This window comes from Equus quagga, chromosome 19 (assembly GCF_021613505.1).
Source record: "Equus quagga isolate Etosha38 chromosome 19, UCLA_HA_Equagga_1.0, whole genome shotgun sequence".
Lineage (NCBI taxonomy): Eukaryota > Metazoa > Chordata > Mammalia > Perissodactyla > Equidae > Equus > Equus quagga.
In genome coordinates this window covers 39,421,267-39,448,461 of record NC_060285.1, presented here as the reverse complement: position 1 = coordinate 39,448,461, position 27,195 = coordinate 39,421,267, and the positions used below count along the sequence as shown (strand labels likewise).

Here is a 27,195-nt window from a genome sequence, read left to right as displayed (position 1 = left end):
TTTCCCAAAGGTTGAGAGAGGAAGTATGAAGGGCGAACAGATGAAAATGCATAGGTCTCTAAGCCAGCCTTGAGTGACTGGCAAGGATTCTAGGAAATTGGGATTGACAATAGAAAGGATTCATTCTCTGAAGAACAAGTCAAGGACTTATTTTCTGAGAAATGGCATTAAAAGAGGTGCCAGCAAGCAGCAAGGTGAATTCAAGGATGGATTGGAGAGCACCTACCGCAGGCTCCTGCTTGTACCTTCTGTCTAATGTTGGGATCGATTGCAGGACCCAGGATGTGCTTCTTCAATGAGTAAAGATGACTCATGCTCAGTGACCAGGATTAGCTGCTGTATTATTATCCAAAGCTGGAATTTTGCTTGGCAGTATGTTAATGTCATCTGTAACAGATCTTTACCACTCTAGAGCTAACGAGGCACTTATTCATTTAATAATCAAATATTAACTGAATGTCTGCATGTAAAGTCCAGGACCAGAAATAAACTCCTGAGGAGTCTCCAACATTCATTCATTCATTCGTTTCTTCATTTGTTCACTCAACAAATATTTACTGAGAAGTATATTGAACTAAACTTTCTAGATGCTAGTAGAACAGTATTTGACTAAAATGGGCGAGATCCCTGCTCGCCTGGAAGTTGCTTTGTAGGTTACGTTCCGTTGTCCTTGTTGAGCTGGACTGTTCTCTCTGTAAGGGGCACGCTGCAATGAGGTTTTGTCATGTCACATGCTATTGTTTTTATGCCATAGTGATTAAGAAAGGATTTGGATCAGAGAATGAAGGTAATAGAGAATTTAGTCTAACTTTGTTTCCTGTAATGATGGATTGTCTTCTCGAAGTCCTGCTTGTTAGCTACATATCTTATTTTTTAATAGTTCCAGGATAGTAGGTACTTTATCTTATAATTATTGTGACCTTTTGACAGTTAATTGCAAAGCAGAACACAGTTATTTAAAACATGCTTGTAAAATGTTTCTTTAGGCAAATAGAATTCATATATTCAGAAGTTAAAGCCTACATGTCTGTACACTAATTAATTATTGTGAACACCAAGCATGAGTGTTGGTTTTCTATCCGAAGTTTTATGTGTGGTTTTACCATTTAGGTGGCTCTGATTTGTCTAGAAGTATTTTGGTATTTTGACATGATACATGTATTAAACATTTAAGCCTGAAGTCAGAGTAATTTTCCCGTGGAGGCAAAAAAATGATCTGAGCCATCATTACTTCTACTTCAGTGTGAATCATGAGCCTCATCAGCGTGATTCCATTTCCTCTAAGTTGACTTTAAAAACTCTCAAACTCAAAGCCAAAATATAATGATATTTGCTCGTTAAGCTTTATAGAAGCATTGGGAAGCCTGGAAATGATGCTTAAACTGTATTGAACCTTGAAGTTTCCAAAAGCCATTTTTAAAATCATTAGAAACTAAGCTTAATAACTTGCTTTGGGAATGTCATTCTAGACTCCCAAATCGAGAGAGAGAAAAATCAGTAGTACACTTTATGTCACATGTCTGGCTATTATTTTACACTGTAGAATTAAAATGTGATTTGACTTCTTGATTTCTTAGTTGAAAATATATATGTATATATACATACACACATACACATTTAAAACACGTGTATATACATATATGTATTTTATGTATACATACATGTATTATACATATTATATGTGCATTGTATGTATATTGTATATATACATATATAATAGGTATATGTATGTATAAAATAATACACATATACATGTATACATAAAATACATGTGTACATATATACATGTGTACATAGGCTTGTATTTTATTCTGCAACATACACATATATGTTTTTGTGTGAGTGTGATAGCTATTTAGTAGTAGAAATTGATAAAGACTGTCTGACCCTAGAGCTTTTTTTTTTTTAATACCACACACTGTATCTGTGAGTGACCTTTTGAGAAGGTTAGTCATATTGACACACACACATATTCCTGGGAAGTTTATTTTGAGTTTGCTAAAGATAAGTAGCTTATGTCTATATATGAGTGTAAAGCTATTTCAAAATGAATCTTTCCCTCAGTGCTAGATTTGAGATCCTAAAGATAGACATGAAAAAAGACCCTTGAAATATAAATGCCTTTGGCATAATATTATAGTGAAGAATGATATTTTAAAGCTTGATTTGTTAATTTTATGCATCATTTGTTTTAATTTCTCGTAATTTTAAGGAAATATTAGTATTCAAGCATTTTAAATCACTTTCTTTTCTAATTCTAAGTTAACAGCTTGGCTACAGCAGATTATGCTTCTGTTTGAATACTTCCAAAAAAGAAGAAAGCTATTAATCCTTTGAGAATAAGAATTATGTCTGTTCCATAAACATATTCCAAGTACGCAAAGTTATTATTGTTTTCTGATCAAGGAGACTTTGGTGGCTGGTTACAGAGACGAGGAAGTGAAGGCTCAAGAAGGCAGTTGCATTCTCGAGGTGTTTAGTGCATTTATATGGTATTGATCACTGAAAGAAATTGTCTGTTCTCATCCATTTAACATGTTCTTTCCTGATAATAAAATGCCATTTTGCAGATAGGAAAAACAAAAAGCCATGTTAAATAAAGCGCTGTGCTTTTATTTTATTGGAGTCACTTGATTTATTTGCTTGTTTATTGGTTTTTAGCTATTCGAATATATTTAAAGCTATTTGAAAATCCACACAGCATTGGATAACAATGTGTTCCTTTTACACCTTTTTATAGACTCCTTGAAATTGTTCACACAACAATCTAACCTTAATTTTTGGAAAGTGCTTTACTCTGCTGTGTTAAAGGAGCTAACGTTCTTACTGTTTGCCATTTCTTGAGTGCAACCAACTTTTCCCTGCCTCAGGCCAGTATGATTCTTGTGCTCTCCACGTGGAAGGTTCTTACATGGATCCTCACGCAGCTGTCTTCTTCAGTTTACTCTGGTCTCTGCTCAAATATCTTTCCAGAGCCTGCTTTCCTGACCACCCCACCTAAAATAACCTCTCTTGCCTGCTTCCTGCTTAATTCTTTTGGCATTACCTGCCTATATTTTTCTTCATAGCCGTTGCTATACCTGGAGTTATACTAATTTACCCTCTCATCGATTCCATGAGGATGAATACCTTGTGTGCTATATTCAGCTCTGAACAGCGCCTATCATATCGGAGGTGCTCGAAAAATAAAGTAGTATTGATATCTATTTCTACATCTATGCATCTCTCTGTCTCAAACTTCTGTTGAATGAATGTAGAAGGCACATTGAAAACCAAAAGATTTAGGCTAGTGGCAACCACACACACTTGAAGCCAATTTATGATTAAATAATATCACACCCAAAGTGTCTGAAAAAATGAATTCCTTTTCTCTCAGAAGTAGCCAAAGTAAAACATAATATGCTATAGATATTTTAACTTGTAACAATAGAAATAAGTTATTCCCAAGCATATAGAAGCTTTATTAAGGTAAATTCTACTTTCAACAATTAATTTAAAGGTATAGCATCACACCCATTATTTTGAATTTGCCTTAAATAAATAGAGACCCGTTTAGCCGTGGAATTTGCATCAACCACTGGCCAAATTTTAAGGGTCAGAGTGCCTGTCCATGTCTTCCTATACATTCCCAGGCTGTATGCATTTGTGCTTCCCCATTTCTTTGTGTAGGCCTAGTATGACTTGATAAAGATATCCTTATTTCATCAGGAGAAAAGAACAAAAGAGGCATATAGGATATCACCAAATCCATCAGATGAGATATCACTCCCTTGTTCAAGTAATATTGTAGAAATATATGGTTACTTTTACCATCTCCAAGATATCTCCATGAAAACTATGTTGGAAAATTTTGGAAAAATAGTGTTGACAAGCCACTTCAAATTTCCTTTCTGTAGAGTTATTTGTGCTCTATTAGCCCTGTCAAACTTTATCAGATATTTCTTTACTCTAAAAGGAAAATATACTTTTAAACCTAATCTTCTTATATTATTGTTCTTCTGAAATTTTCAGTGTAAATACTATAACATAATGCATGTCCCTGGCCAGCCTAATGCTTTAGAGGTTCAAAATCCAAAAACACACTGATATGGATAGAGCTGACCGCTATGCCAGTGTTTTTTCCAGAGAGAAAATTAGGGCATCCCTATTCACTGCAGAAATTGTAACCACCGTGAGAGTAAAATCCAGGTGTATACTATGAGCCTTGTATCCACAGCACGTAGGAATATATCTGGCACAGAATAGACACTCAATACATCTTTGTTAGATAAAAAAATCTTGAGGCTCTATCAATGAACTGCTCCCTCCCCGCAAAAATAAAAAGAATCATAACAGTATTAGCCATTTAGATATAATTGACTATTGGTTAATAATGCAGTCTTGTTTTTACCCTAAAGTGTGCTAGTTTTTCTGAACATGAAATATATCAGCATGACGATTGTGTAGTTGGGTGAAGACTTTATGCTTCTCCCTAAGTAAAAACTACACTTCACTGCTGACCTTGTCTCAAGAGCAAAAGAGTTGTTGAAATGGGAATAAGAAATAGAAAATGTATGTGGGGGTTCCTGCCATTCAGCACGGAATAATAACAGTAATAGTGTTATTTCAAAGGAGTCTTTTAGTTAACAATGGTCACACGAATAGTTCTTTTTCTCATATTCAGTGGTTGGGAATATTACTTTCTTATTCAGGAAGCTGTACAAGATATATTTGGCTTTTGAAGTCCTACATAGTAGTAGGATACTTTCTCATTCCTAGGTCACGCTAGATATCAATTATGCTTTCAAACTTTTCAGTATCTCGCCTGTCTGTGTTATGGGGAGTGCGGATTGTTTTTGTTTTATAGCCTTTGTTAATGCATTTGCAGATTGCATCGAAAGAGTCTGAGAAAATTACTCCATACATCAGCATTAACAGTGCAATTGTTTTCTATTTTAATCTACATACTGTGCTAGTATATTGCACTGTACAAATCAGTAAAAAAAAAAAAAGAAAGAAAGAAATTTAATTGACTAACATTGGTTCTGGAAAGTTGGAGAGCTGAAGCAAATACATTTTTGAATGCTTCTTAAAACTGAGCAACAGAAAGTGAAAATAAAGTAGAACATGAAACCAAACATACCCTCTGCCATCTTCCTACTCTCCAGATTCAGAAACATTTGCAACTTCTGATTTGGTGATTAATTTAGTATCACTTGCGAAATTAGTGAAATTAAAATCTATTCCATGCATGTAATGCTATTCTCTAGCTAATGAACCTTGACTGAAGTTTTATTTATATAGATGCGCTAATTGTAAACACAGGAAGTTACATGGTAATTGCAAGTTAGTAACATTTTGCAAGTAAAGATAATTTTATAGTCAATTGTGTTATCAATATAATGCTCTTTTTCTTTACTCAACCGCGTGTAGAACAGTAACCTTAAATGGATGGTACAATGTTTCTAACCACTTGCATAGTATAAATTCTAATACATTTAAGTGCCACTGTGTTTAGTTTTTATGTCAGACTTGCTCCACTGTCTAAGCTTACTTTTCTTTTTCTCTCTTGGGTACAGATTATCAGTACCATGTTGAACAAACTATAGGAAATATTGTGATTTTAAATCAGGCAATATCTTTCTCTTCAATGTGTCATGAATTCTAGTATTAAGAACACTTCCATGAAAGAAACAAGAACATTGTACACTTCATAATACACTTTTAAAAATTTTATTTAGAATATTTTGTTGTTTTATACAAATATTTTTGTGGTGCAAAGTTAAACAAAACATTACCTAATCAAAGGAATACTACCAAATTGCTTTGCTGTATTGATCTTCTGAGATCAATCAATCTCTTGAGAAATGTGCCTTTGCTCCTTGTTATCTTCTGCAATCTCATTCCAAGGTTGTCTACAATATGATATGCTGTTCCAGCCTTATTTCTCTCTCTTTCCATATTTACCTTATTTTCCTGCCATACCAACCCACTGTCTAGAACCCAAATATGCCCTTTGCTTTTCCTTCTCTAAATTTGCTTCTCCATAACTGGTCCCTCTGACTGAGACATCTCTTTTCCCTATCAAAACTTAGACAAAGAATGATCATCTTCCAACTATCCTATACCATTAGGGCGTTTGCTGCTCCCTTGGGCTTTAGTTTTTCTGCAGAGAGAACCCATCACAGTCTGCCTTGGGTAAGAGTTATGAGTGGGTTCAACTCTCCCTTCCCCACTCTATCTTCTGGATTAAAATTTCTTGAAAGCAGAAATTCTTTGAGGTTTCTGAGATGTTTCTGTTTGGAACAATGCTTGCAGAGGCCTTGCCCAAAATATTCCACCTGCAAAATATATTGAATGAATATATATTATGAAGGAATTGTATCAATTGCTTTGGTGAGGCCTTTATAGAATAAAAGAAACAGGAATAGTTATTTAAACAGTTTTATGTTTAAATAAATGGAGGGGTAGAGTGATATTGTCAACTCTATGTTGTCTTAGAAGTACACGTACATTTCCCTTAAATAATGATTAGATTAGATGCAATAGGTTGAGTTTTCCTCAGCCATACGTAGTGTCTTCGGTAGTGTAGCTTCAATTCTTATCTCCTTTATACACTAACCTCCTATGATCACCATCTAGACTTTTGGAATTATTTCATATATATACATATAGATATCAGAAAGAATAAAACATTTATATTTTAGTACCAAATAAACACTCCCCTAAATTTTAAGGATTAATTTACATAAATAGCATCTACTAAATAAATTTTCAATAAAATCAAGATTAATTGAAATAATCACCAAAATAGCATCATTTGCAATGAAATTAACTATTAATGCCACAATTGTTTGATTCCTCCCATATTAAAAGTCTATTTTAAAATATCGACAAGAACATTTTGTCTTAATTAAAATAGCAATAAATTTTATTATATACCTCCTACAAATACTTCTGATCATCAATTTTAAAAAATAATATAAAATTTGAGGGGGAAGTAGACTGTGCTTAACGTCTTGACTGGGTCTTCCATGTTAACTTACTTTCTTGACATTTTCTTTTTTCATTAAAGGAAAGTTTTTGTAAACCATGCAACTTGAGAACAACCCCTTAGGATTGTGGGTAATCTTTTATAGCTTATCAGAAAACGCAGAATTTCATATTTTTGGCTTGAATATCCCTAGTCACCAGGTCAGTCTGTTCTTACTCCCTGTTAAGGTGATGGTCCTTATTAGTACCCCATCATGTAACTTTCATATTAAACGCATCACAGAATTAACCTGACTCTTTCTCATAGAATCTAAAAGAAAAATGAGCACATAAGGAGCAGGAAGCTAAGATTTGAGGGGTAGCAGTTATCTACCTGAAAGACAGAAAAAGTGGGATAGTATAGAATAAGATGATAGTATGCTTCTAGAATTCTTGCTCATGGGTAATGTCTGGAGTACAGGCCCATACATAGAAAAGGGTCTCCTGTACCCCTTTTCCTTTCTATTGAGGGTCACAAAATTTATTTAATTACGGAAACTTAATGTAAGCCTTTGTGAAAATAGGTTATAATTATAAATAAATGTCATGAGAGATAATTGAAAATTATTCCCATGTCCTACATAATAACTAAATACCTTGTAGAAATCAAGTAAATTTTTCATGTGCACATAAAAACCAAAAGCTTAGCTAGCATTAAATCTGCCTAAGAGTAATTGTAGCTCCATGATTCCACTGCAGTACCAACATGGCAAAGTAGATTCTTAGTGAGAGGATGCTGTGTAGACAAAGGAGACTGATTGGGTTCTTCAAGAGTTTAGTTCAACAATTATTTATTTAGAACCTCATATATGCCAGGCAATGTATTAGGTGCTGTGAGTTGAAGGTTAATTACACAGGATCTTGGAGAGCTTCCATTGTCATGGGATTCAACAAGTGCAAAAGCAAACTTCAACATAACGTACTAAGTGCTGTGATAGAGATACGAATTGGGGTTTGATGGACAGGGCCCTTTCTTCTACTTCTTTTTATTCCACACAGCTAGAATTGTACTATAGAAATTCAAGAACATTTGTTGAGATTTGTGTGTTTAGAGACATGGAACTGTGGCTTGAGGCCACCTCCAGTGTGTTGACAATAAGTCTGTGATTTGTATCCAAATGGGAAAAGGCCTGTGCTTCCCATCAACCTCTGCCAACCAAGTTTACTGTTCTTAGTATAATTAGCATTTAAATGATTTCTTTATGTGGACGTTTTAGTTCATGTTATGATTGTTAGTAAAATTAAAAATCCACATGTGGTAGATGGTATTACATAGATCCATTAAAGTCTGTTAAAGTGAATTATTTATATGACTATTTTCTGATTCTCCTGAATATCAAGAATATGAAAGTGATTATAATGAAATCAGTTTCTTTTCAAAAATGACATGACCTTAAACTATAACTAAAGAGGAAATTACAGTGCTAGGGGATTCTTTAGCAAGTACCACAATGACACCCCTGAGAAACAGAGAAACAACTCTCTTGCTGTAGTATGTAAGACCAAAATAATTTTAATTTCAAATTGAAGGTTGGTCTCTTCAGTTGAGTTTTCTATCAAAGGGCCAAAAACTCAGACCCTTATTATCCCTGCCTTCAAGGAAATTTGCCTATTCTAAGGAATTAGTTCTAAGGAATTATCTTGATCGTATACTTTTTGCCAGTGAAAATTAGTTGCCATTCTCATTAGACACCTAAAGGATCAAAGAGTGGAAGCTGAGACAACAGTTCACCCATGTTATTGCTTCACTTGATCTGCTATTATTCTGTTCATTATATCATTTCATGGGAGAAATGAGAGCCTTTCTTCAAACTCAAGTAAAATAATGTAAAATTTTTAAGTGAAATTTTATTGAACTCTCCCCCAAATCTCTAATGCTAGAGCACCCAATTGCTTTCTGTAGTGAAAAATTTAGTATAACTTAACTATACATCCCTTGTGTAACTTGATGATATTCTCCATTTATCTCAAATATATTTAGGTTTCTTTTAAACACCTTTGAATTATCTGAATAAATCATTAATTTAGAATTTTATAGGATTGCACTTATGATCACTTTAAGAAAAATAATAATTTTACCAGAATTAGGTCATTGGTTGTTACTTACGGCAAATGCCTTTCTTAATATCCTCTCGCATTTGGTCTTTCTACTTATCAATCTGTTTTCATCCACTGTTGGGGGAATCCAGAGTCTAGTGTTCTGAAACTACAACTTCATATGTAGTCACTTTCGGAATGGAAATCCCATTCCATTCTTAAAAATTCCTACCATTTCCAACACCCACACATCTAAGTCTAAGAACTAGCTTTTAAAGGTATTTTGTCCAAAACAGTTTTTTTGTTTTGGGCAGTTTTTGTTCATTGTTTTTTTTTTACTTCTAAAGCTTTTAGAATTAAAGAAGTGCTGTCCGTTTAAACAGTTGAGAGTGTGGTTGTTTGAGTTTACATGGACTTTTGTGTTTTCAAGTCATCACATAGCATCTTTTAGCCATCCCCCTTGTTTTTAGCTCTTAACTTAGATATTCACTCAAATTTTCTAGACTCTAATTAAGAGAAAATGTATCTCTAGACTTCTATGACCATACAGTTTTATTTCCGGCCTAATATAACTGTATGTGAATTATGCAGAAATAGATGTTTGGAGTTAAAAATAGAATGACAAAGGTTTTATGTTTCTTAGAAATATATCCTTGGGGCCTGCCGATGGCCTAGTGTTTAAGTTCCCGCGCTCTGCTTCAGCGGCCCAGGGTTTTGCCATTCGGATCCTGAGCGCTGACAGGGCACCGCTGGTCTGGTCACATTGAGGTGGCGTCCCACATGCTACAACTAGAAGGACCCACAGCTAAAAACTATACAACTATGTACCGGGGGCGCTTTAGGGAGGAGAAGAAGAAGAAAAAAAAGATTGGCAACAGATGTTAGCACAGGCGCCAATCTTTAAAAATAAAAAAAAAAGTAAAAAAAATAAGAAATATATCCTGAAGGTAATTCTCCAATATTACCTCGTATATATATGAAACTGTTATGTTGATTTTGGAATCTATTATTTACTGTAGGAATAATGATGTTCAGGCAAAAGTTCCAGGAGTACTGACGAATTTTAAAAAGGCGCCTTGCTGAACATTCCTTGAAAAGTCGCCTATTATTAAGGCTTCTTGTTCCTCTTAAGGTTAGATACATTCAGTTACTTTTAGAAATCAAGCACACCTCAATCAATCAGTTAATCTAGTCTGTTTACTGGGGGGAGTCTTGTGTTCTACTATTTTACAGATGAAGCGATTAAGATGCAAAAAACTTATTTGAATTGCTTCAGGTGATACACGTGTAATAAGTAGCAGAGAAATGTCTAGAAAAGTCGGTTTTCTACCTTCTCAAAGTCCATTCCAACACTGAAGGGCCTTTGCTGGGAGGGAAAAACAAGATTCAGATACAGACAGAGCTGAGTCTAGATCCTGGCTCCACCACTTTCTAACTCCAAAGAAGTTCCCAACCTAGTTTGTTCACATGTAAATGGAGATTTAACACCTACCTCACTTTGTCCTTGTGATGATGAATGTGATAAATATATGCAGTCAGTTGAATACAGCTTATTAAATAGCAGTTATAATTTTTTTTTTTAAATCATGCTGCTTCTCCAAAAATAGTCATATTACCTGCCACAATGAATCACTGAAGAGGGCAGCTTTCAAGTCAATGTCAAGGTCCAGGATACCTATGAACCAATCTGTCTTGTTTATGTTTGTACACTCTTTATGTTTACCAGTAAAAAAGACAGAGATAAAGAAGATGATACCTTGAGAATGAGTTTAACATGAGAAGCTGTTTATTTTCTATTTTATCTCTACTATTGTTCCCCACATGGATGTTAAATAGAGGAGACTGAAGACCACTTTTTCTACACTATGGTTTTTCATGGCTGGCCCTGAATTTCCAGCTTAGTATCTTCCCATGGTGCTGAACTAAACTCAGAATAGGGCAAAGCACCAAAGTTGAGCCAATCAACACAGAACTATAAAGATCTCATGCCATATCCCAACATTCCACTTATTTGTCCAATGGTTCTTTGCTGAGTTTGAATTTGCAGCAAACCGGGGTTTAAATAAATTTTCTTCTCTCCCTCAGACCTAAATGTGTATATAGAACTCTCCCCACGTGACCTCAAGAACTTGGGAAAGCTGAGTCAACTTATTTTCATGTTTTGTCACTTCACTAACACCCTCTGTCTTGTTAGGAAATGTGCAGTTTTTATAGCTATCTAAAGTTCTTTGTAAAGATATTCAGTTGGCTTCTCCTTTTTACAAAGCCAGCAATTACGTAAGTATCTATTTTATCTAAACATTCTCCGTAAGTCTCTAATTGTTGGAGTACCAGAATCTGTATAGAAATCAAAACCATCTGAAAATAGCCTAGTTCTTTTGTGTCTCTTTCTCCTCCTCTTTTCTACCCCCATCCTGCCCACAGAGACACTAATTCTGCCATCACGGACCTTCTAGTTTCTTAAAGGGGTACTGCAACCAGTGTCCTGATTTCAACATAGAATTCTGGTCTGAAGAAAATTCTGCTCTATTCCGACAAAACTGTGAAAGTGGCCCCCACTCACCTTTACAGTTAATTAGACTCAAATGGCCAAGTTCATTTCAAGTCATAGCTTCAGGCGCCTTTAAAGCTATTGACTAGATCTTTCTAATTAAATAACAGTTTATCTTTCATCCCCGTATGATAGATCCTGAGCCCCTCTTCCCAAAAATGCCCAGAGGAATAGGATGATGAGAAGAAAGCAAGGTAAAGGCTTCAAAGAAGTCCCAGGGTCACCAACCATGCTTGATGGCCAAGAAGTCGTTTGTGACAGCTGCCAATCAGCATTCCAGTTCATTTTCTGAGCTCAAAGTATATCCTGCCCATCTCCATCAACCGACAAGTATTTATTGAGCATCTAACTCATTTTAAGTACCACTTTATTTTAGGCAATGACAAATGTAAAGCACATGGCCACTTCTAGTTGTCAATTCAAAGTCAGCATAGATGGAACTGGGGAAAATAATGAGATCACGTATAAGTAAGGGCTAAATTATGTATTACAGAATATAAGTGCTCAACAAGCTTGTAGGAAAGAAAATGCACGAGGAAGCCAATGTTGACTAGCAAAGACTTCATGGAGGTATAAGCAATGGAGCCTGGTGGGTCTTGAACTAAATAGCTCTTAATGGAATTAAATAGAGATCCTAGGAGTTAACGTCAGCTTTCTCTCCTCTAAGACGGGCAGTCCCCATGCTATGACCTTATAGTAAAAGAACATTTTATAAACTCCTGCCATTTTTTGGCTTCTTTTGAACACTCTCCATTTGTGTTCACTTGAGAACTCTAAATGGGGAAGCAGGGAGTGTGTAGTCACTCTGGTGATAATAAAAAGAACAGATAAAGATTTCTGCATCTGCTTGCCTGTATCAATAGTACATATAAATGTCACTTCATACATACCCAAACCATCAAGTACCTTTTGCATTCTCTCTTCTACATTGAAGTCTCTTCCAATGGGATTTATTTTCCGTTACTTGAATCAGTGCATTGCTCTTTTATTCATCTTTTTATTTTTCTCCATTTCTCTTCATCTAAAACTCATATCAGGCCGTTCTGTTCTATGAAAATGTTCACAGTTGCCCATTTTAATAAACACAACCGTATACAGAAATAGTTAGAGCAGGAAGGCACCTTGGAGAACTACATTTTTCCACTCTCTCATTTCACAGCTGATAAAATTGAAGTCAAAATAGATTAAGTGATTTTCCTAAGGTCACACAGTAGATAGAGGCAGAGACAGACTAGGATTATAGGACACTAAATTTTACTTTTGTCAATATACAGTATTATTCATTTGACAAGAATTTATTTATGTGACAGTCACGATTTTAGTGGGCAGAGGCCAACAGAGTCTCCCACAGGCATAACTCTGCTCCTGTCACTCATGTTTCTGCAGGGTTCTTCTCCCTTAGGTGTGCTCACTGGAACTTTCTGCTATACCTTTTTTATTTCAATAGTTTTATTTCTTCATGCATAGATAGTGTCCTTATCTTCACTCAGTCCCAATTAACTTCCCCAAGCTTCTCATTTAATTAATTCCTATCCTCCTTTTCAAGGTACAAACTGGCTCTCCTGACTTAGTGCCATTCGACCTCATTATCAGCCCCCCTTTCTAAAATAATTATTTTGAGTATAATGAAAATGTTAAACATGGATGAACTCAGTGTGTGATTATTGTAACTCCAACTGCTGACAAATGTTTTAGTATGTTTTGATTTGTATAATAACGTGTCACAACAGAAAAATGAGTAGACCCTTCATCCTGCCCCCCTTTTTAAATCTGTGTTGGTAAACATTTGCTTTTCTTATAATGAGGAGAGGCTTGTAGACTGAAGCCTCCTAAGTGGCTGTCAATGGTTAGACACAAAAGAGAAAAAACAGAAAAATTCCTTTGCCTTAAACAAGGCGCATAATCTTTTGTGCTTCTATCTTCCTTTCAAGGAAAATCCATATTCTGTATTATTGCCTTCCATACTGTTCCTACCAGCAATGCCACAGGTACCTATAGTGACCACATCTATTTATAGGAGATTAGTTTGTTTACGCTATTACTTGATGGATTATTTTCCTTTTATTGCCTAATACTCTAGAATAGTCATGCAGGTAAATATCATTATCTTTTATAGTTTAGACAGAGTGAAACAGTCTTGTGCTTAATGAACAAAATAAAGATAGCCACAATTCAGTGTAATATTTTTTAGATACTGAAAAATGGTACTTGAATTTTTTAAAAGATAATTTTATAGTTTCTTTTTTGGTAATGTTTGTGTGCTATTACAAATTCTCATAAAAAGCTGCAAGGATAGTACAAGAAGTTCTCATATGCCCTTTACCTAGATTAACCAATTGTTTACATTGTGTCCTTTATCATTCTCTCTCTCATATTAATATATGTATATATGTAATATATATATGTATATATTTCATATATTTTTCTGAACCATTTGAGAATAAGTTGGGAACAGGGTGTGCCCTATTCTAAATATTTTGGTGTATATTTCAGTATATTTCCTAAGAACAGAATGTTTTCTTACATTACAAAGAACAGTTAACAAACACAGACAATTTACTATCGATATAATATCATTATCTAATTCACAGTCCAAATCCAAATTTCATTCACTGTTGCAGTAATGTTCCTAACAGCTAATTGCTTTTTCCCATTGGTTCGGGATATAACCAAGAATCATGCAATGCCTTTATTTGTCGTGCGATGCTTTATTTTTGTGTATAAAAGCTTACATTTCAGTCACTAATGACCTGGATAGTATTTTTATTTAAAGTAATCTCTGCTTGCTGACTGCTGTTCCAAGAATAAGAATTTAAGTCAAAAGATGTCTAACCAAATCCCTTAGGATTAGCAATATCTGTACTGAGGAAATGGCGCATCAACTTTGTAACTATGCTCTAACCATGAGTTTTGGGGTTTCAGTAGGAGGAAGTAGAAGAAAGAGGACTCCTAGTTTATTAATATTTTGCAGTTTTGAAATTTAAACCTGGGCAGAGGGGTTCCCTCGCCATCTCAGTCTGCCTGGGACTAAAGGGACAGTGCTTGCAAGTGGCTATGTTGCAAGGATTCACAGGGCACACTTTAAATCCAACCCTAAATGAATATTTAGCTCAGAGCTGTGTTAGTGAAAGCCCAACTAAAATCAGTATTTTCATCAAAATGAAATACTTGAGATATTTAAAACAAAGTTTGGATGTAGAAATTAGTTGTCATTCTTGAAAACGTCTCCTTTAAAAAAACACAGCTGTGGATTCTTCAATGGCCAACATTAAAATGAATATAAATAGCTCCTTCCCTCCAAAAAATGAGAAGAAAAGTCAAGGATTTGTAGTATTTATAACGCCTAAAGCATGCGATGCTTTGCTTAATTCTGTAAAGAGAATTATGATGAGGGCCGCAAGTTTTCAGCAGTTTGATTTCTAGCCACTGTTGAGCAATCTCTAAGTCTCAGATAATTTTCTTTTTTCTCCGTGTCAGGCCTGCTTCTAAAACCGGATAAAATGAACATGAAAGAGTCATCAGCTTTATTGACTATGAATGGATATGATGTTTTGTGAAAAATATATAAACCTACTTACACATATTCATGGGTTTTTTTTTTAAAGTACTGCGCAAACACCTAAAAGTACTAAGTCTCAATACCAGGAAACTGCCTGAGTCAGATGTACTGATACCAATTTCTTTACTGAAAAGCCAGATAGATGACAGAAGGTGCAAAAGCATCGTGTGCTATTTTAACTTTTTCCTCTAAAATAAAGAGAGGTGTTTATCCATGCAAGACACAAAAATTAGCTACCAGAAAAATACTATGCACATCCATATTCAGCACATAGGTTAAAAATAAAATAGTTGTTTGTCTCCTACAGTAGAATAGGCTTGCCCGTTCATCCTTGTGGTAGATCCACATGCAAAACCAACATGAAATCAAATCCCTACAGATGGCTCATAAGTCACAGAAACGGGTTAGTCCTTTCACTGCATCCCTTTGGGAAGCCTGCCCCTTGGTAAGTAATAATGTACAATACAGGTAATGTCAAATATTCTCTTAGTTCTTTAGGAGAAAGCCATCGTTTTCTCTGGCAGGGTTCCCCCCCGCCCCCATATTTCCTGTAAAGAGCTTTATGTCACTCTGTTACCTTAATATGTGCACCCATGGAATTTTGTTGTGGTTTTTGTTTTAATAAGAAAAGCGTCAGTATGCTGAAACTATATATAGAAATCTTATCTCAAATTAATTGTGGCTTAAAGTTGTATTTTAGGAGGCAGTCAGACAAATCTAAGTGCATTTTTACATTGCTATTTCTAATGGATTTTACTAGACAACAGATGAATTTCCAGCAGGAATAAAATGAAAGCAGACCTTGGAGGCTTAACCACTGAACAGATGCAGTAAATGCAGCTTTGGAAATATAGCTGTCACTTCAGATCTTTTCCGCTACGAGTACCCATGTGAGCCAGTCGCCAGAGCGGCTGGCATTATGTTTTCTTAGTTCTGTTGAAAATAAACAATGTAAGAACTCCTAAAAACAAAGTAACATGTCTATTATGAACATATTTTTATAATTTCATTCTTTCTTGGTTTTCATTGTACTTAAATTTTTTGAAGACTAAAAATGATGAGCACTTATGTGAAAAGGTACTTGTCTCCAGCACTGTGAAATTTTTCATTTGTGAGTTTCTAACTTGTCAAACCAAATCAGAAATTCTTGACATCTTTATTACATTAAAGCAATTCCTGATACTGACTCTTGGGGAAAGTTTAATTTTCTTACTCTCTAAACTGAAAGTTGTACTGTTTTATACAATGATGTGAGATTATTTTTCTCCTTAACTTGATGGGAAATTATATATATATAAATCTCCTATATGCTAGAATAGATTAGCTTATAGCAGGACATTGATTTGGCTCTGAAAATAGGCTAATATGTGTAATATATTGAAGTGTTCCTAACTTAAGTGAAAATATAAAATTAAAAACTAACATGAGATGTATAAGGTTGATTTATAATAATCATATTGATATTCAATATAGCACCAGGCATTTAATTGACTGAGAATTCTATGATTCTAAATGAATTTAAATGAATGTAATAATGTAATATTCTCTAACAATGTATTCGTAGGTAAGTATTACTTCAATTTTCAAATTGAAAACTATCGTACAGGAACTGTAACTTTTGACAAAATCGGTATGTAAACTACTCACAGCATCTGGATCTCTAGCTCTTTAAAACAACTGTAAAGTTCCCATTATCTATTTTTCTATCTTATATTACATATATACTAAATATACACTATAAGATATTATATTGTATTTGGATGTTTATATTGCAAGATTTTTTTTTTGGAGGAAGATTAGCACTGAGCTAACATCCCCAACCAATCCTCTCTTTTTGCTGAGGCAGATTGGCCCTGAGCTAACATCTGTGCCCATCTTCCTCTATGTTATACGTGGGACTCCTGCCACAGCATGGCTTGAAAGCTGTGGGTAGGTCCACGCCCGGGATCCGAACCAGCAAACCCCTGGCCACCCAAGCAGAGTGCATGAAATTAACTACTACGCCACCGGGCCAGCCCCTATATTGCAAGATTTTTAAGTTGAAATATTAAATAATAAAATTAATTAGTTATAATGATGACAATCTGAAATTATTCTGAACTATGTGTAGTCAACTAACCACTGTGCATATTACTCATTTTTTTTAGAAAAACGAATCTGAAAGAAAACAAAGAATAAAATACCCCAGAATTCACAACAGAACAGTAAGTACTTTAATGATACAAAAATTGCACTAGACCTTCTATAAAATTAGAAGATCTTACAAATTTATTTTATAGAAATAGGCATTTTTCTATTTTCTAAGATAAGAAATTAACCTAGTAAGCAACTGCATCCGTCTAAAACTCAGTTCCAATTTGCTGAAGTAAATTGAAAATCATTTATCCTATAATCCTCTTAGGTAAGAGGCCAAGGTAATCCTTGTGATACATCTATAGGGCAGAAAATGTTTATGTCTATTCCATTATATCTTTTGACTATCATATCATTTTATATTCTAAAGAAGAAAACAGGTAATAAGTAAAATTTAATCAAAGTGTCTCGCAGCCTCTGTATGTGATAGAATTTTAAAAATTCCTTTTGAAAATTTTAAACAGAATCAACATGCTTGGTTTGTTTATAGTCATTAAATTGGAATTATAAAAAAAAATGGCAACCATCAGCAGGCTTAAAATTTTTAGCTTGATCTCATTAGTACATTTCTGATCTTCTCACAACGTAACTATGACATGCTATTATATGATTGTAGTAGTTGTTTTCCTAAATGTGTTTTTATTAATGAAAATTAAATGCATTGTTGATAACACTCTTTATGGTAGAATTAGTAACATTACAAAGATTTCCTAGATGCAAACAATTTTAAATTTTGAATATGTGAATATCAAAAATAATAAAATAAAGATGGAAAAGCAAAATCCATGTAATGTTACATCACTTTTAATGTTACAGTTGTTTTGAAATGAATTTGCAAATACAGTTCTCTAAAATTTAAAACAGAAACATTAAAGTCAAATGTAGTGAATTAACAAAATGATAGATCCATACCTTCAAGTATATCAAAATAGAATAAAGTTCAGTGGAAAGGATGTAAGTCTGGTACAAAAAAGGAAATTCATAAATGTTTTTTCCAAGATATATGCAAGCTACAGTTACACAATAAAATTTTCTAGCCCCCAAAGAACTTTAATGCATAAATCACATCTTAATTTTAAAAGATTAAATATAATTAATGATGGTTATGATGATTTTCCTTAATCGGTTTTATTTGTTTTTGAGATGTGGTAGGAGCAGGAGAGGAGGAGGTCTCTTTGCTACCTGTCTGGATATTGTTCACATGCTGCTTCACTGTACACAGAACACTCACCTCCCTTTATGCCATAGTGGTGGATGACACTCACTTTAAATTTTTAAGTTAGAAATTTATAAAATCCGAAATTCAAAAGTTTCAAAACTGTGCCTTGATTTAAAAAATAAACTCCAAATCTGTGAAATGCTGTTTTGAGGGGCAGAACAGGTTATGGACATGTTTACTAGCTCTGGTTATAAGAAGGATAATTTAAGAATCAGAATTTTCTATCATTTAAAAAAAAAGAAAAGAAAAATACTCTGCCAATTTGAATGAATTGCAAGATACGAAATGAATGACCAATCTTGTTGACATGTTTTTTTTCAACATTTTACTGACCAGAGAGAGTCAACTAAGTCATTCAACCAAAACAAACATTTCTCAACGCGTACCAATTGTCCCACAAGACGGCTAGGCTCTCTTAAAGTTTTATTTTTATGTATATAATACAGCTTTTAAATGTAATTTCAATTTTTTACATTACTCTTTGAAAGAAGGTTGAATTTTTCAATGACAGAACCATACATATTTGTTTTAAGCTCTTTATACAAAAGCCAGATAATATCTACCCTACCTCCTCACAATTTTTTAGTCATCTTATTATAATTTCATTGTGCAAAGCCATCAATGGCTGTTTTTCTTGTCTGATTTTTGTAAAAGTTATTTGGTCTATTATTCGGGTGTGACTTATAGAAGTTATTTTACTTGAATTGTAATTTTCGTAACTGTATTAAAGTAGGATTTAGTATGGCACACTTTGGAGGGAACTCATTCAAGTAATGAGATCTTCTGCTCATTTGGAATAATCCTAGAGAAAATAACATACGTTTCCAAGAAAGAAATCATGCTTTTCTTGTTGCATTTCTGTGGTTTAAGGCAGTTTTTCCTTCCAGTTTTTTTTTTTTTAGGTGAAAGTGGGTTTTTTTTTAAAAGATTGGCACCTGTGCTAACATCTGTTGCCAATCTGTTTTTTTTTCCTTCTTCTCTCCAAAACTCCTCAGGTACATAGCTTTAGATTCTAGTTGTGAGTGCCTCTGGTTGTGGCATGTGGGATGCCGCCTCAGCATGGCCTGATGAGTGGTGCCATGTCCATGCCCAGAATCTCAACCGGCGAAACCCTGGGCTGCTGACGCGGATCGTGCAAATTTAACCCCTCGGCCACGGGGCCAGCCCCCTTTTCAACTTTTAATTGTCTTTTATTTAACAACTGCGTGCTAAATCACTCATAAACAGCAGAAGGGAGAAATCACTCAATTCAAGTTGGAATAATAAAAATGTATGGTTTATTCCTTAAAAGTTTATAAAATATTTATGAAGAGAAATACTTCGAATTAAAGCGATACTGTCACAATGTAAGTGTCTTAGTATATGTCTTACCTTCCAAAGAGTCCATGAGTTAGGGGTGTCAGTACATGGCATAAAGCATGACCTGGGATGAAGACATTGGATAACACAGTGACCATTTTCTTGTCTTTATCTACAGCACATGTGCAGGTATTTTAAGCCTATGAATGATAAATGAGTTTTTACATTTTGTATTTGAATCAAAACCTTACACATGAAAGATTTTTAGCATAGGAAAGCCATACAAATGTCCTATAATTTTGCTTCAAAGCCCATAGCTTAAGAACGATCCGGTAATTGATTAAAATATTACTAAAGATCTTTACAGCACATTGCACTTATATATCACAAAGTTTTGTGTTTAAGAAAGATAAGGAAAATAAGGTAAAAGAGCTATTGGAAGTTGTATTTTAAAATGATACTTTCCTTCCAGATTGGGGAACACTCAGTGGTACTTTCAAGAACTCCATGGGTGGGCTCTCTATAGACTCTGAATGCACTGGATAACAATAATAACAAACAGGATGCACTAAAAAAACATTCAGATGCTCAGGCATGCTTCCTGGAAACTACTCACATTATCCTAGATTTGCTAAACCTCTTTAAATACTGCTGGGAGTTGACATTCTCTCTCAAAGCATGACTATTAACAACCTTGCTTTCCTGAAACACCAAAGAGCAAGAAGTTTTCAGTTAGAAAGGTCCTGATGGAAAGCAGATTTTAACTATGAAAGCATTTTGTCACTCACAAGAGAATAAATATTATCTTATCTGCAGATGCCCTGCACAAGTTTCGTTTAGTCAAACCTTTCTCTGTTAGAAGTAATAAGTCTCTGTAATGAAAACATATAGACCAGCGTGTATGTGTGTGATAGTAAGATAGAGCTAGGAAAAAAAATTATCTATCTCGTCTAATATTCTCCTTTTATAGACATTACCTCCTCTAATATCCTCATTTATAGAAGGCCAGATAAGTCAAGTCATTTATCTAAGCTCTTGTATCTAGTGGCAGAATCAAGAAAAATTCTGGCTTAATTAACCACCCACGATTTTTTCTATCTGCCATGTTAACTGAAAGTGCTTATATGAAAAATGAGGCTCTCAGAACAGTTCAAGAAGGATTTTCTCAAAATTTGAACTTCTTTCAACCAAAGCTTTAATGGAATTTTATGTAAATAACTCTTTACCTAGACTCTACCTGCCAACAACTTTATTTGGATGTGGCTCATTAAGATGATGTTTATAGTGAAAAGAATTAGCAAGAGAGAGTTAGGAAATCTGAATTCAAGTCTTGGCTTCATCTGACTCCCCCCTTTCATCGTGAGGAGTCCTGGAGTGCAGGGGAAGGTGAAGACATTCAAGATCATACAGCTAAGAATCTACTGGATAATAATACTACTTAACAATAACTCATACACACAATCTGCCGTCAGCAACAGTTCAGCGATTACCTCTCTCATTCTCTATCTGGATAATGAAAAGAAAAATATGCCCAGTCGACTTCCCAAGACTCTCAGAGATCAGATTAGAAATATGGGGATCGCTTCAGTGATGTTTAATGATAAATATTGGCTATTACATTGTTATATAAAACCTTACATTATATTACTGTAAAAAGAGCTTCCTTTGTGGGAAAATTTACCTTTACTGTTTTGGGAATCCAGTATATCATTTCACAACAGTGTGTTGCTCATGAAACCAAAGTTGTGAATTGATTTTTGCTTTAGACAATAATGGTCATCAGGAAAAAATCTCCCTTTTTCCTGAATTTATAATTTACCTTTAATCCTGATCACTTTTCTCGAACATAGGCCTAAGAGAGCTCCTATATAAAAGGAAGTGATTTAGGAAACAAAAGAAAACATTTACTGGGCTCTTAGTTTGTGGCAGATACTCCACTAATCATACGATTAAATTTCATTTAATTATCAAAAGAACTTTTCCTATGTTACAAAGTTAGCCTAATTAGTAAGCAGCACAGTTACCATTTGAATTCAGATCTGTCTGATTACCTCTTTCCAAGTTATCACTCTTAAATAAATACATCACAACTGGTGAAGAAGGCAAAGCATATTTCATTTTCCTATATGAATAATGGCATGTGGGAGGAGGTAGAAGTAAAGAACACATCACTTTTTAAATACCATTTGTCTATGTAAAATACTTGATGAACATATGATATTACTTTTCTTTAACACTTATCAATAAACATTAGATTGCATCATATGTACTTATCCTTCCAATGCTAAAATTAAACCATGGTAGAAGAATTTAATTATTAGAGACAGCTATATTTAGATAGAAAAGGTAGGAACAAAATCAAAGTGAATGATAGCCATAGTATAAAGGTCACCTAAAAGAAAATAACTATATTTTGTGTGTAAAGTAAATAACAATAAAATGGGTGCTCACAGGATGTGCTGCTTAGATTTTTATGTTTGCTACATTATCTGGACTTAGTCCTTTTAAAATCTGTGGTACAACTTTGGAAATTCATTCCTTTATTTATTTATTTTTGCTGAGGAAGATTAGCCCTGAACCAACATCTGCGCCAGTTCTCCTCTATTTTGTATGTGGGTCACCACCTCAGTATGACTGACTAGTAGTGTAGGTCTGTGCCCAGGTTCCAAACCCTTGAACTTGGGCTGCTGAAGCGGACCAAGCCGAACTCAACCACTACACCACAGGGCCAGCCCCTCATTCCTTTATTTGCTCTTCATTCTTTATTCAATAGTTACTATTGAGTACTTACTGTGTCCATTGTCCCAGAGAGATATAGAAGTGCACAAAGCACAGCCTCTGTCATCAAGTAGCATATATTTAGGGTAATTACAAATATTTTAGAATGTTCCCTTTATAAAGAGAATAATAGTACTTTGACTTAGTAATAGAGAATCTTTGCAAGATACTCATCTCAGTACCCATGGTCAGAATCACTTTATGTTTTTATTTACCAAATGATTGAGAGTTTTATCACTTTCTTTGGGACCTGGGTAAGATGAGCTTCTCATGATCGTTATTATTCTAAAGCTAAACCATATTTTATGACTTAGGGTATTTCCTAGAACACTAAAGAAGGAGGCTCCTGTAATCTTACTATAGCATAGTACTGGTTTTGGAAATTCACTCTCTGTGTTCAAATACCAGCTCCACCACTTAGTAGCTACTGGTGGTAGCCAATTTAGTACACCTCTATATGTTTTCACTTCTTCACTGAGTGACTGGGATAATCAAATGAGTTAAAGACACAGGATCTTTGTTTATGTAACAGTTCCTCGTTGATAGTACGTACTATATTCAAGTTAGCTATTATAATTATTTGATGGATTTCAGCCCATTATTTCTAGAACCTTATTAATCTTTGATTTGGATGCTCTCATAGATGCTAGTCTTTATTTTGTTCTGAAAACTTCATCATCTTTCATAACACTGAAATATAAGTTGTGTAGCCACAAAAGAGAGGAAGTGGAATGCTTTAAAAGCCAGCAATATGGTTTTAAAGATATCATGTAAAGTCTAAATTTAATAAGACTTTAAAACAAATGATTCAGCTATCTGAATAATTAATACTAATTTTAATTTACTCTAACATTCTGATTTATTTTCTTATTTCTCTGCACCAGGGCATTATTTTGGGTTGAATTATTCATTTTTGTAATTGAGAATGTTGGCAGTGCATGAAGGAGCTGCGTTCAAGTCTATTTTTGCAACTTACTGGCTGTGTGACCTCAGGAAGACAATTTAAACTCTTTGCTTCAATATCCTCATCTATTAAAATTAAGATAATAAATTCTATTTCATAGATTTCATATGAGAATTCCAACACATGTTTATTAGGTGTTTATTACGGAAGTTAATACAATAACATCAGCAAAGGGTAATTTTGTTGTTATATTTGCTGTTAAAGTTATCTCCTTTGCAATATTAAAGGGGCATTCTTTTAAAATTATAAAACACATACGAGTCTGCAAGGAACAAAGAGGAAAGGAAAGTGTGAAGGAAGAAAGAAGAGAAGTGGAAGCTGATTAGAAACCTTGAACACAAGATGAAATTTGGTTTTGAGACAGACAGAAGTAGGCATGCTCTGGGAGGAGTCCACCATGATCTCTCTCTTTGAAGGTCGCTTCCTCCTTAAAGCAAATACTGAAATTCAACAGTCAATAGCATGACTCCCTTTCAGAGAGGTGAAAAGTAAGACGAGACATTTGACAGTCTTTGTGGCTGATAAGTAAGCTGAATCAGTGTGCATTATGATATGAAGGTGCCAAAAAGACTTTCTACCCTACCGTGAAATTACTTTCTTTGGAGTCACAAATGGGGTCATTTTCTCCAGAGAAAATAAACATAACCAAACTGTAGGCTAAGCAGGTTTCCAGAAATAAATTGTATCTAACACATGTTATCACATGAACCATTTTAAAATTAAGGGCAGTTCTATGTTACTGCATAGCAAAATGATACACTCTTATTTTTAAAAAAGTGATTAACATTTTGTATTTAACATCTGAAATTGAAATTTAAAAATCATTTTTTCATCAAGGAAATATCAGACAACAAAATTGCTTATTTTACTGCTTTTTCCCCCATGATAAAGAATATTTGGAGTTTTCTCATTTTAGAACCTCAATTATTTTCTGTTAAAGAAATTCATATCCACCATTTTAATTGGCTTTATTGTTTGAGTCATTCTTTTGCAAATCCCATAAAAATCCCTTTATAATACTGACATGGAATATTAATGCTAACATCACTTAGCCTTTCAATGTCAAATCTTGTTCTGCCTCTAATAATAAATATATCCCAATCTTAGTAATAATGATTCTTATATCAGCAAATGTAATTCATGGTAAATATCTTACCATTTTTCTCTTTCCGTTAGAATTTAATGCTTACATAAACTACAGACAATTTTATTTCTTTCCTATTCTAAAATATGAAGAATCTGGTTCAGCATATGCTCCATTGTACATTTGAGCAATTTATGTCCCCTTTTCTTATGGTTAATATGAATTGCTTAACCCTGCTTTGTTTTTATTTTTCACTTTCAGAAGAGTCCTGGCAAAGCCTATGTTTATAAATTGGTATGAAATATTTCAGACTGTAGAAATAATAATGTTTCTAAACAAATGCTCAAAATACATTGGTTTGCTAATTCAATGACCCCCAAAGTGATATCATATTAATATTCGGTAGTCTGAAATGTATGGTAAGAAATAATTTTTAGCAGCAATTTTGCATGTTGCTCAGGGTTTTTGCTTATCCAATTTGTGTTTGCTTGTAGCATTGATACAATTTGCTATAACGTCTCCTGGGAAGTTATTTATTTTGTATTAGGTATGTAATATTTGAACTATGAAGAATTTGGCCTTTCATTTCTTTTTTCTCTTTTGGACTTTAAAATATTTTTTTCTAATTTTAGGGAAGGTTTTCTTAATGCCCAAAAATTATGTCTTAGAGCACTATATATATGATAGAATTTATAATATCACTGTAGTATGGAATGCAAGAATTTTTATTTATCTAAATTATGTCCTTTAACATAATTCTAGAAAAACTGGATTTGCATAATTATATAATTATTAATATATTCATTGTTTCCAATTATGATGAGATTTGAACAATTACCAGTAGATTTTACAAAAGGCAAAGCCAGATTTGTCCTTCAGTGAGAAAGCTGAAACAGTAGAGAGAATCCAGGCAGTCCCCAGCCTATGAAAGGATGACGTAGCAGAGTTTGTTTTAAGATGTTTTCTTTCCACTTCATGTGATGGATATGCACCCAGAGTGGTTGCGCAAACCAACCCATGAAAACCCACAGTCTACGCTGAAGTGCCATATTCACGGCATGAGGAATGGGGACTGGACGAGCGAGAGGGAGGCAGGAGCAACACATTTCTCCATTTGTTCGAACACTCAATCGAACTGCCTGAAATTTGAAAAATAAGTAGACCTGACTTTCCACACTGCCTCATCTCTTTCTAACCTGTGCCTTTGTCCTGGTGTAATTCTGCTTCCCATCTGATACTCTCAAGCTGCCTTTTCTTTAAGTGTTTTTGACTTCAAATTTCCCAGCCTCACTTTTCTTTTGATCAGAATGCCTCAGTGCAGCTGGTATGAGGGAACTTCTAAGAAAAAAGGAACCGACTCAAGTATTCACACCAGCTTTGCATTGTCTCTGCTCCCCCCCATATACACACACAATTGTTAGCCCAAATAAGCACATGGCATAAGGGGTTTTAAGCATTGTGAGGTCCTTAAGTGATGGACTTAAGTGGTAGGGGTGAAGATATTCGGGGGCAGGAGCTACAGGTCCTGGAGGCGGCATAGCTGCACTGCTCTCAGGTGTTAGATTTCCTTCCAATCCTCTACTTAGGAGCCCAGAATTTCTTTATTTTAATACCTACAAGTTTTCCCACTCGTTACTGTGAGGCTTGTAATAGAAGCCCTGTCAATGAGGTATAGTAGGCTAGAAATTGTCTGTGCTTTTTTCTCCTTTAACGTAACTTATTTAAAGTACATCATTAAATAATACTATTATTCTACATTTTATTTTTTTATTTGTTTTAAATACCCAAAATATGAAAGCATCAATTCATGAAGTAAATATTTGTGTCCCTCTGCAAAAAGGAAATTATTTTATTTGTACCATTGCCTTAGTCAGTTGAGGCTGTTATAATAAACTGTCATGCACTAGGTGGCTTATAAAAAACAGAAATTTACTTCTCACAGCTCTGGAGGCTGGAAGTCTGAGATCAGAGCACCAGCATGGTCTCGTTCTGGTGAGAGCCCTCTTCCAGGTTGCAGACTTCTCATTGTATCTTCACGTGGCAGAAAGAGGGCAGGAGAGCTCTCTGGGGTACCTCATCCTATTCACAAAGGCTCCACTCTCATGACCTAATCACCTCCCAAGGCCCCACTTCCTACTACCATCACACTGGGCATTAGGATTTCAACATGTGGATTTGGGGGGTACACAAACGTTCAGTCCATTGCAACCATCTGTGCTGCCCACTCTATTTAACAACTCAGATCAAGGAAATAATCTTCAAATTTTAACTTTCAATTTTTGCCATAACTCTGGATATAAATATAATTACTTTATTTTCAATAATAACCTCGCTAGTAAGGATCAAACAAATGCTGTGCTCTTTCTGAGCTGGCATCAACAATTACGGAAGTGACACAACGAGGCCAGGCCAGTCAATGGCGCCTCATTTTGCCAGGCTCTGGCAGGCAGTCCCAGCCAGCCCATGCCTCTGTCCTAGAACTCACAGCAGCAAGAGTGTCCACCGTTAACTGAACGCTTACTTCCTCCTGAGCACTTTACATGTCATTTCCCTGTGAAGT

The 27,195-nt window shown here is 34.6% G+C and overlaps 1 protein-coding gene across 1 annotated transcript in view; it reads left to right on the top strand.

Moving 5' to 3' along the window:
* The window catches only part of SYT1 (synaptotagmin 1), a 520,201-nt gene that overhangs the window by 157,022 nt on the left and 335,984 nt on the right, over positions 1–27,195 (top strand). The window contains exon 3 of the mRNA XM_046646394.1: positions 17,306–17,362. The gene's annotated coding sequence lies outside the window, so the exon portion shown is untranslated. The remainder of the gene's footprint in view (positions 1–17,305; positions 17,363–27,195) is intronic.